Here is an 11,677-nt window from a genome sequence, read left to right as displayed (position 1 = left end):
CACCGAATAAATTGTTGATTCGAGGCATGTGCTTAGCACATTTCCCTTAAAACAGTTCCACCGTCTCCCCATGTGCTAGAGCTTATCACAGATGGCTGTCTCCCAGGGTACAACGAATCTAGTAGTGATTCAGCACCGAAATCACTACACAACGAGCTTGATAAAGTACATGAACTATCACCGGGTTTCAACGGAAAAATCGAACAAAGAACTCGAAGAACACTCACAAAACATGAAGAAGACTTTTGGAATTCTAGTGTGAGAAAAAATATAAGATAATGTAAAAAATGAGATTAGAGATGAGGGGTTTTATATTGTTAAAAAGTTAAACTTTCATAAAAATAAAATCAACCATTAATCTTTGATCCAACGGCTGACCTTGATTGCCTCTTCATTGCCCTTTGTATTTTCTCTTCGATAGAAAATACACGTTACATGATTTTCTTGCTAATAAATTGATAGCAATAATATCATGAAGGTTACAATGACAATTAACAAAATTAAACATATTTAATTTGATAATTGTTTTTCAAGCCATTAAATGTTAATTACATCATTAACAAAATAATTTAATTATTTGGATCAAATTTCACTTTAATTCACGTTTGAATTTTATGTGAATTTTGTTTGAATTTCATTTGATTTTATTTACCCAAATTCTCATTTCCATTCATTAATGGAATTTATGAATTAGTTTAAAATTCCAACACAACTTACATAGTCATATTACCCTTCCCTAGCACTCTCATCTTCATATTATTTTTCAACTTGACAAAGTGATTAAAACCCATCTGCATGTAAACCATTCTAAATCCACACACATATGATTGAAGTATCCATAATCTATTTTCTACTTGATTAATTTCTCGATTCTTTGTTTGTTCAACACGGGTCATTAGAAGCACATTTTCTTCATCATTGTTATTATAGTTCAATTTGCTCTCCTAACTAGGATATTCTTGATCAAATTATCTTAGTTTGTGGCATTTGTAAGATTCTATTATAGATTTGTCAAATATTATTCCTTTATTTCTCCCTTTTCTTCAATTGAATCTTCCTCTATTTGGACTTGTAACATCTAAGAATCGACTTTTTTCAAAAAATCTTGATTTTATAAGATTATATCTCAATGTCTATCTTTCTCTCGAATCTTGTAGAAGAGATGAAGAACCAAATTGGGATATAAACTTGAGTTTATTTTTAATTTATGCCAAGATTGAAATGTTGAAATTAATGTTTCTTTAATTAATAGGAATATTGACGAAGGGCATATGAAAGATTTGTGCTATTTATATAGTATTGATGAAGGACATATGAAAGGTTATGCTACTTAATCATATGATATGTGAAGAGTTTATCTTGTTTATATAAACTAGCATTTAGTCCGTGCATTTGCACGAGTAATAATATAAAAAACCGTGAAAAAAATTACGGATAACATTTTTAATTTTATTTTTAACCGTTTTAAGTTTATGGGTGGGTCAACCCACAATCCGACCCAAGTATCTATTTACTCAACATCATTATATATTAATTAGTTACAAAGTTGAACTTATAGTAATATTAAAACGTCCAAATTAACCACAGCTCTCGACCCGACAATCTAGACACTTTAAAAATTAAGCATCATTATATATATATAGATTAGTAAGTTAAAAAGTTGAACTTATATTAATATTAAAATGTCCCGTGTTTATCAAATTTGGTGTTGAACTTAAAATATAAAGTCTTTGTAGCCTAGTTGGTTAAAGAGTTGTACTTGTTTTGTTAGGTTGCAAGTTCGAAACATACCTCTAACATTTTTAATTTTATTTTTAACCGTTTTAAATTTAAAAACGGGTCAACCCACAATCCGACCCAAATATCCAAATTATCCACAGCTCTCGACCCGGCAATCCGAACACTTTAAAAATTAAGCATCATTATATATATATAGATACCTAAGGATAGTATAAATGAGATATAACTGTTGGAATTATTTCCAATATTTGGGTACATATATTATTTAATAATTGTATATTAGTTGTTATCATAATAAAGATTAAAGTGATCTATTAAAGTATAAAGATTATGGGGCTTATTCAGACATCTATAATAAAATGTGGGGATATATTTGTGTAGAATCAGAAATACCATTTATTATTTCGTTGATGGGCCGAATAATAAATGGGTATATTAGGGCTAGGTCCCCAACCCATATAAATAGCCTACCTATTTGTTTCTCTCATCGAACAATAAGGTTTATGTTCATCTCTCTCAAGAACACTAAAGAAGGGCTATCAATATAGGGTTTGAAGACTTAAACCCCACCCACATCAAACATTCCGATCCAGGTCCAGATCCAGAACGAAAAGATCCACATTCAGATTCAGGTCCAGATCCAAGATCAAGAAGAAGAGAATAACGAAGAACGAAGAACGGCTTAATGAACCGTTCTTCATTCAAGATCCAGGTACGTTTCTGCAATTACAGTTTATCTCAATTTATCGACATAGAGTATATAGATTATAGACTTAAGGATTAAAGATCTAGACTAAAGATTCTAACAAGTGGTATCAGAGCCTCTCTATGCCGATTTATTGAGATTTAATAAGGATAAAGATAGATTGTTGAATTTGGTTAACAAGATTATGAATAACAATTAAATTTTCTGTATATTCACATTGAATAAATTGAATTGAATGTTCATTTTAAGGATAAGGAAGTTGAACAGGTTTAATTTTGTTTTATTTTTGTTTTCACCTACAGTTATACAGTTAGGGTCAAATAAGACTAAATATTATGTATAAAACAAAATGTGAGATAATTAAGAATAAGTTAATTCTATTATATATATATATATATATATATATATATATATATATATATAAAATGTGAGATAATTAAGAATAAGTTAATTCTATTTTATATATATATATATATATATATATATTTGATTTAAGGTTATATAATTGTTATTAATTAAAGAATATGAATAGACATTTATAAATGTTCTTGATCTAATATGTTTTTATTTACTGAATTATAAACAATAAATTATTTTGATGTATATGTTATAGTAAAGAATTAAAGACTCTAAACATCTAAACGATTTTTCAGAAATCATAAAGATTAAACGGTTTCAGAAATTATAAAGAATAAACGGTTTTAAAATCATTAAAGAATAAAGAAGATGAAAAAGTTTTATTTAATTATTAATTTGAAAATAATAATTCAAATTAATAATCTGAATTTAAGTCATAAAGATAAAGAGAGAAATATATGGTAAAGAAGAGAGAAATATATGGTAAAGAAGTTGAAATTAATATCTATTTATTATTAATTAGATAATTAAAGAGATATTAATAAATATATTATATATATTTCGGTTATATATATATATATATTTTGAATACGAATTAATTAAGAAAATTTGAATTTTAGAATAATAATTTATTATCATTCTAATTATACAAGTATATAAGGAATTAAGGAATCCAGTTTTGGAATAATAATTAATTATTATAATTAATTTAAGGAACTAAAATAATAATAATAATATTTTAATTAGTTAAAAATTGAAGTAATATTTATTCCTGAAATAATTGTTATTGTATTAATACATTTATATACAATTAAGAATAAATAAAATATAGAATGAAATTCTGGATTTTAATATATACCTATAATATAGGTTATGATTTGAGAATTAAGTAAAGAAAAATAGTTTAAGTAAAGAAAAATAGTTATCATGTTTATAATATTTTATAAATATTGATTACATTATGTTTGTAATATATTTAATGAATTAGTATAAAAACGGATGAATACATTTATTCAGAAATTAAGAAAAAGTCAATTTATATAAATATATTCAGAAATTAAGAAAAGACAAAAATAAAGAGATTATTATTTTATTAATAATAATAATTTATAATTAAAGAATAAATAAATATCAATAACTTATTTATCAAGAATTAAGTTATTTATCAAGAATTAAGGAAATCAATTAACCTAATAATTGATAAATTTAGAATTTTGGGTAATCCGTGTAATTGATTATTTAATTGTTTATTATTATTATTATATTTGGATGAATAATCAATCATGTTATATTACACATTCGAATATATATACATATTTTGGTCTTTATGTATATATTGTGTTGATTGATATTAAGAAATAATTGAGTGATTAGTAAAATCACAATTATTTGTTTTGTGTAACACATATGGAATTTATGCAATTTTGATACATAAAACAACATTCAGATTTTCGGTATTAATAACACATTCAAAATTTGGTATAATTTTAGGCCCACTTAAATTTGTAATTATGCGGTTGTTAATCGGCCCAAAGGAAGATTAATAATTGGTCAGATTGCAAATTTAAATAATGTACAAATTATTAATTTATAGAACATATTTGTTTTATAAGATTAAGACGGTTGTGTTTGTAACTATGCGATTATTAATCGGACAAAAGGAAGTTTAATAATTGGTCGAGTTACACACTTAAAGTATGTACATAATTTATTAATTTATTAAATCAATTAATTGAAGCAACATCCTACCAAAGTAGGCTCTCTTGTGAATGTTAATATGTTTTATAAATTAAGAAGGTAGTGTGTATGTATTTCATGCGGTTATTTAATCGGCCCAAAGGAAGATAAATAATTGGTCAGAATAACATTATGCACATGTGGTAATAAATATGTAACAATTATTCGGTGGGCCATGTGAATAATTGGAATATCCAAAGATAACCAATTATTTGACAGGACTTATTGTTAATATTTGATTACTACAAAAGAGTACCGTTTGCAAGTTAATATTTAATGTCCAAAGACTAAATATTAATGTTGCGTTTGGTATCTTATGATGAGACGTACCATTATTTTGAATTTATGTGATTATTAAAATTTTGTGAGTATGGTTGTTCATTTGTTTTGTTATCTAATCAAGTTAACACTTCTGTTTATACGGATTATTTTTTTGTCAACATCTTAAGTTCATTTTATATGATATAATTTTTAAGACATATTTAGAATTTTTTGTATTTGTAAGAATTATATCTAAAATGGTTAAAATTGCTAAGGGTATTATTAGAATAAAGATTTCATAAATAATATATGTTTTATTTTGTTTCAAAAGTAATGCATTAAAGTCAGAGTTACAATAATGTATTCTCATGCATCTAATTTGGATTTTCTTATTTACACTTAAGTTAATTGATGTGAATTGTAGTTGTCTAAAGGGAGACATAGTCTCTATATGAACTCACATCAATTGTGTGTAAGAAAAATAAAAGATTGAAACAAAAATAACATAAATAGTGTTCACTTAGTAAATACCTTAATACATAATAAAGAAATGAAGTTGTAAGAATTGCAGATATTGCACTTATAAGAAAATTACTAAAGAAAGTGGTGCATAAAAGAATACATAGTATAGTTTGTTTTGTTTGTTCTAAGAGTAATTTAACTTCAGTACTCATACACATTTGATGGTAACTTCAATATTACTAAAGTAAATGTGTTGATGTACGGTTGAGTTAATTGTCAAAAGTCAATTGATGGTGAAAGAAACATCGGCGTGGGCATTGACAATTCATATTAAAGATGAAGAAAATAAAGAACTACTTTAGATACTTTTTTATTTGGAAACAAACATTTATGGAATATCTTCATGTAATTGATTCATTTGGAAGGAAGAATTAAGAATTACAACTTATATATGGAATAAAGATTCAACTAAAACAACTAGTAAATTCTTTTGGGGTTGTCCAGTTAAGGTCAGGCCTTATAGGTCTAAAGAAAATAAACTAGACTAAAGAATTTATCAGATGTTAATTATTGGATATTCTAAAAGTTCTAGAGACAAATTTAGTCTCATAAGTACTTCAAGATTAGCCTTGAAAATAAATATATACATAAGACTCCTTAAACAAGAGTCTAATGTATTCTCTAGATTATATGAATCAAGAAATTAAGAATATTTATGATGTTGGACAAATACTTGAAGGATCCTGGTTTGAATCATTAAGAAAGCAACCAAACAACTAATGTGATATTTTAAGAACAAAACATTACATACTCATATAGTGAAATCGAATCGGATAGAGATTATTTGGTATATTGATTCGAATTTTGTTGGATACTAAAACATTCGAAAATTCGTGCCACATCATTTTAGTTTAAAGAATTAATTTTTGGAAGAGTGTTAAGTAGACACTCGAATTATTTCAAGTTGATGGCAGAATTTATTAGGTGTTTTGTGACATCCAATTAAAGAATCCGACTGCAAAATTTTGTCACGGGGTTGCAAATTATGAATGATATAGAAAGACCACTAAAGATATTACGTGACAATAATTTGCAGTTCTTTTACTTTAAGAGTAATATGAGTTCGACTAAGTCGAACTATTTGGAAAATAAAGAATTCATAATGTTTACTTATCTATTGAGCATATTTGGACAAACTCTAAAATTACAAACCAGTTCTCTAAATATCTGCTATCTGAGGTCTTTCATGAACATATTGTTCATATGAATATTGCATATTTAGATGATATACAGTTTTAGTGGGAGTTTGTATTGTGATGTTTGCATAGATAAAATTTGGAATTTATGTGCACATTAAAGAATCAGTTTCTAAAGAAATTAAAGATTTAGTTTTTAAAGAAATCAAGATTATAAAGTTATTTAGATTGATCTCTATAAGAAATAAAGGAGGACCAGTTGGTATTAGACATGTTAAAGATCACACTACATGTTAATCCACACTACACACCCATGTTTAATCTATGTTATTTGATTGTATTGACATATGTGACTATTGAGGGTTTAGTTACGAACTAATGTAACAAAAATCGCTTTAATCCTATGTTGATATAATTGATGGACGAGATTGATATAGATGTATTTGGAAATGATAACAATATTTTGAGCTCTTAAGGTCATAATATACAATTGAAGGAAATATTATATGACCCAAGTGGGAGATTGTTGGAATTATTTCCAATATTTGGGTACATATATTATTTAATAATTGTATATTAGTTGTTATCATAATAAAGATTAAAGCCCAATTAAAGTGATCTATTAAAATATAAAGATTATGGGGCTTATTTAGACATCTATAATAAATGTGGGGATATATTTGTGTAGAAGCAGAAATACCATTTATTATTTCGTTGATGGGCCGAATAATAAATGGGTATATTAGGGCTAGGTCCACAACCCATATAAATAGCCTACCTATTTGTTTCTCTCATCGAACAATAAGGTTTATGTTCATCTCTCTCAAGAACACTAAAGAAGGGCTATCAATATAGGGTTTGAAGACTTAAACCCCACCCACATCAAACATTCCGATCCAGGTCCAGATCCAGAACGAGAAGATCCACATTCAGATTCAGGTCCAGATCCAAGATCAAGAAGAAGAGAATAACGAAGAACGGCTTAATGAACCGTTCTTCATTCAAGATCCAGGTACGTTTCTGCAATTACAGTTTATCTCAATTTATCGACATAGAGTATATAGAATATAGACTTAAGGATTAAAAATCTAGACTAAAGATTCTAACAATAACAAATAAAATAAAACTCTTTCCTTTCGTATCTTCTTTTCCCTATTTTTCTCTTTAAACCCAACATATATGGTATCAGAGCTTCGAGATTGATTCATGGTGATGCTAGGAGATGCTTGGCTGATACAAGAAGCTCAACTCGTTTTCGACGGAGAAGATTATGATTATTGGAGTGTTATGATGAAGACACTATTGCTCTCACAATATTTATGGAATTTTGTGGAGAATAGATACACTAAAGAACCAGATGCCACATAATCATCAGATCGGTTATCCGATAAAAATTTAAAGGAGAACAAAAAGTAAGATGCGAAGTTCTTGTTTATTATTCAACAAAGTATCTCTCGTAAGCTTTTTCGAGAATAATAAGAATTAATACATCGAAAGAAGAATGTGATATATTGCAAAAGGAGTTTGAAGGGACTAACAACATGAAGATAGTGAAACTCCTGACTCTCAAATGAGAGTTTCAAAATCTGAGGATGAAGGAGAAATATACTCTAAAAGAGTACTTCTCAAGGGTGATCGAAGATGTAAATCAAATCAAGTATTTTGGCGACGGCTTTACCGACAAAACGGTTTGCGATAAGAATTTGATAAGTCTTTCTCCAAAGTATGACAATATGGTGGCCATCATTGAAGAAATGAAAGATCTCTTGTCACGTAGTATTCACAATTTGATAGGTTCTCTTGAGATGCATGAACAACGGATGAAACGTTACATTGAAGTTTCCATCGATACTACCTTTCAATCGAAGGTGAGTGTAAAAGAAGATTATACTGAAAGCTCGAGTAAACATCAATATTCTCGTGGCGATGGAAGTTATGGAAGAGGGCGTAGCTGAGGGGGAAGTAGAAATTTCCATGATAACAAATTTTACCATATTGTAAAATCGGGTCACGTTGAAGAAAATTGTTATCACATAGGTAAAAGGATTTTCAAGGGAAACAATTATACCGAGATAAAAAAGAATTGTGAAAGTGATGGAAACACATTTTTATGCATGTCAAGCAGCTATCGAAAAAATGATAACGAGTGGTATGTTGATAGTGGGTGCAACAATCACATGACTGGAGACGAGTCAATTTTTTGCAAACTTGACAAGAGCGACACAACTTGAATCACAATGGGCAATGGTGTTGTGGTAAAATCAATTAGAAAACGTATGATTTTCATAGACTCAAAAAAAGGTAAATTGTTAATACATGATGTGTTGTTTGTTCCGGATTTAGCTCAAAATTTGCTAAGTTTAGGGCAACTTATGCAAAATAGTCATGCACTTTACTTCTATGATAATTATTGTAAAATTTTTAATAGAGAGTTGATGGCGGTTGTCAAAATGGAGAGAAATCGAAATTTTACTCTAAATCTTAAACACGCAAGTTGTGTATCGATGAAGGTCGATGTTGAAGATATGTCATGGTTGTTTCATAAACGGCTTGGGCATGTGAACTTTGAGAGCTTGAAATTGTTAAGCAGAAGAAATATTCTGTATGGGTTTCCAAATAATGATGACAAGCATGATGTTTTTGAGACATGTGATCTTGGTAAAATTCATCGAGAGACGTTTCCGAAAGAGAAAGTTTGTAAAGCAAAAGCATTGTTAGAGCTTGTTCACACCGATATTTGTGGTTCAATGTCCACAAACTCTCACAGAGGTAACTAATACTTTATCACTTTATCGATGAATTTTCAAGAATGCGTTGGGTCTATTTTTTGTGGCAAAAATTGAAAGAACTTTCTATTTTCAAGAGATTTCAAAGAATGAACAAGAAAGAAAGTGGTAAGGTGATTAAAATGTTGAGAAGTGATATAGGTGGAGAATACTTGAACTAGTTCAAGAAATATTGTGAAGATATTGGCCTTGAAAGACAACGACGAGTTTTACGCCAGAGCAAAATGGCGTTACTAAGAGGAAGAATTAAAGAATTATCGAAATGGCGATAACCATGATGAATGTAGGGGGGTTACCATTGACTTTTTGGGCCGAAGCAACTTATACGACAGTTTATTTGTTGAACCGATGTTCAACAAAGGCGGTTGAAAATAAGACACCATTCGAGGCATGGTTCGGGGGTAGAAAGTCATCGGTCAATCACTTGAAAGTGTTCGGATCCATTTGCTATGCTCATGTCCCAAAAGAAATGAGAAACGAAAAATGTTTGTTCGTTGGCTCTAGCACCAAGTCGAAGGGATATTGGCTTTTTAGCTTGAAGAAAAACAAGGTGATTGAGAGTCGGGATATAATCTTCAATGAAAAAGACAAATGGGATTGGAAAGGGAAAATTGTTGAGAATGTGCATATACCAGTTTTTGAAGATTAGATGGAGAAATCGAGACGAGTCAATAAAAGTGGATATAAAGAAAGTAATCATCAACAATTTCCAACAACACAACCCGGGGTGAGTTCATCCTCTCCGAGCTCTACTCTAGTAAAATGAGAAATCTAAACGACATATATGCTCGATGTAATTTTTGTGTTGTAGAACTCGAGATCTTTGAACAAGATATTCAATAAGAGATTTGGGTGAACGCGATAAAAAAAGAAATCAAAATGATCGAATAAAATGAAACTTGAGAGTTAGTTGAGAAGCCGAAAGAAAAAGATGTGATTCGGTTGAAGTAGATTTACAAGACGAAAATGAGTCCCAATTGTTTGGTTAAAAATTGCAAGGAAAGATTGGTTGCAAAAGGGTATTCTCAACAACCTAGAGTCGACTATCATGAAACATTTGCACCTGTTGCGAGACACAAAATGATAAGGATGTTGATTACATTAGACGCTCACAAAGGTTGGAAACTTTACTAACTTGATGTGAAATCTTCTTTCTTGAATGGAGTGTTGAAAGAATATATGTATGTGGTACAACCTAAAGGCTTCAATGTTGAAGGTAAAGAAGAAAAATATACAAGTTGAAGAAAGCATTATACAGGTTAAAGCAAGTACCCCGTGCATGGTATGAAATTATCGAGTACTTCGCCAAGAGATGATTTTTTAGGAGTCCTAGTGAGCTGAGACTCTACATCAAACACGGTGAATCTGGTATGATCATTGTATCTCTTTATGTTAATGACTTGATTTTTACTAGAAATGATGAAAAATGATCCATGAGTACAAAACTGATATGATGAAAAAATATGGGATGAATGATTTGGGATTGTTATATTACTTCTTGAGCATTGAGATTGATCAAAATGATGGAGGTGTTTTCATTTGTCAAAAGGTGTATGCCCAAAGTATTCATTCAAAATTTAAAATGGAGAATTGTAATCTTGTAATGACTATTGGTAGTAAATGAGAAGTTGGTGAAAGATGATGGTAGTGGTGATGCCGATGCGGTACAATATAGAAGTTTGGTTGGAAGTTTGTTGTACATTACCACTACGAGACTCGATATCATGTATGCTACGAGATTATTATCTCGTTTATGTATCGACCAATCAAAATTCATTTTAGAGTTGCAAAGATATTGTTGTGATACATAAAAGGGATCATGAAGTATGGTCTCATGTTTAAAAAAAAATGACAGTGAAGATATCGAGTTGTTTGGATTCTCTGATAGCGATTAGGCTGGAAGCATGGATGAAATGAAGAGTACGTTCGAGTATTGTTTTCACTCGATTCAGGTATTTTTTCATTGGCATCAAAGAAGCAAAAGAGAGTTGCACATTCCTCCGCAGAAGCCGAATACGTATCGGCAAACGAAGCGACCAAACATGTGGTTTGGGTTACTGAAGATTTTAGAAGATATGGGGAGAAACAAGACATGGCAACAGTTCTCTTTAGAGACAGAAAATTGACAATTTTTATGTTTAAAAATTCGGTATTTCATAGTCGAACAAAGAACATCAACTTCAAGCATCACTACATTCGTGAAACAGTGGATGATGAAGAAGTGATTATCAAACAAATAAAAACCAGAGATCAACTCGCATATATCTTTACTAAAACACTTCCTCGGAACAAATTCGTCTACTTACAAGATTTATTAGGCAGGACCAACAAAAATATTAAGGAAAGTGATGAAATTAATGTTTCTTTATTTAATAGTAGTATTAATGAAGGGAATATGAAAGATTGTGCTACTCATTGATGAAGACATATGA

The sequence above is a fragment of the Impatiens glandulifera genome, chromosome 7 (genome assembly GCF_907164915.1).
Source record: "Impatiens glandulifera chromosome 7, dImpGla2.1, whole genome shotgun sequence".
Classification (NCBI taxonomy): Eukaryota; Viridiplantae; Streptophyta; class Magnoliopsida; order Ericales; family Balsaminaceae; genus Impatiens; species Impatiens glandulifera.
Note: the sequence above shows the minus strand (reverse complement) of the source record.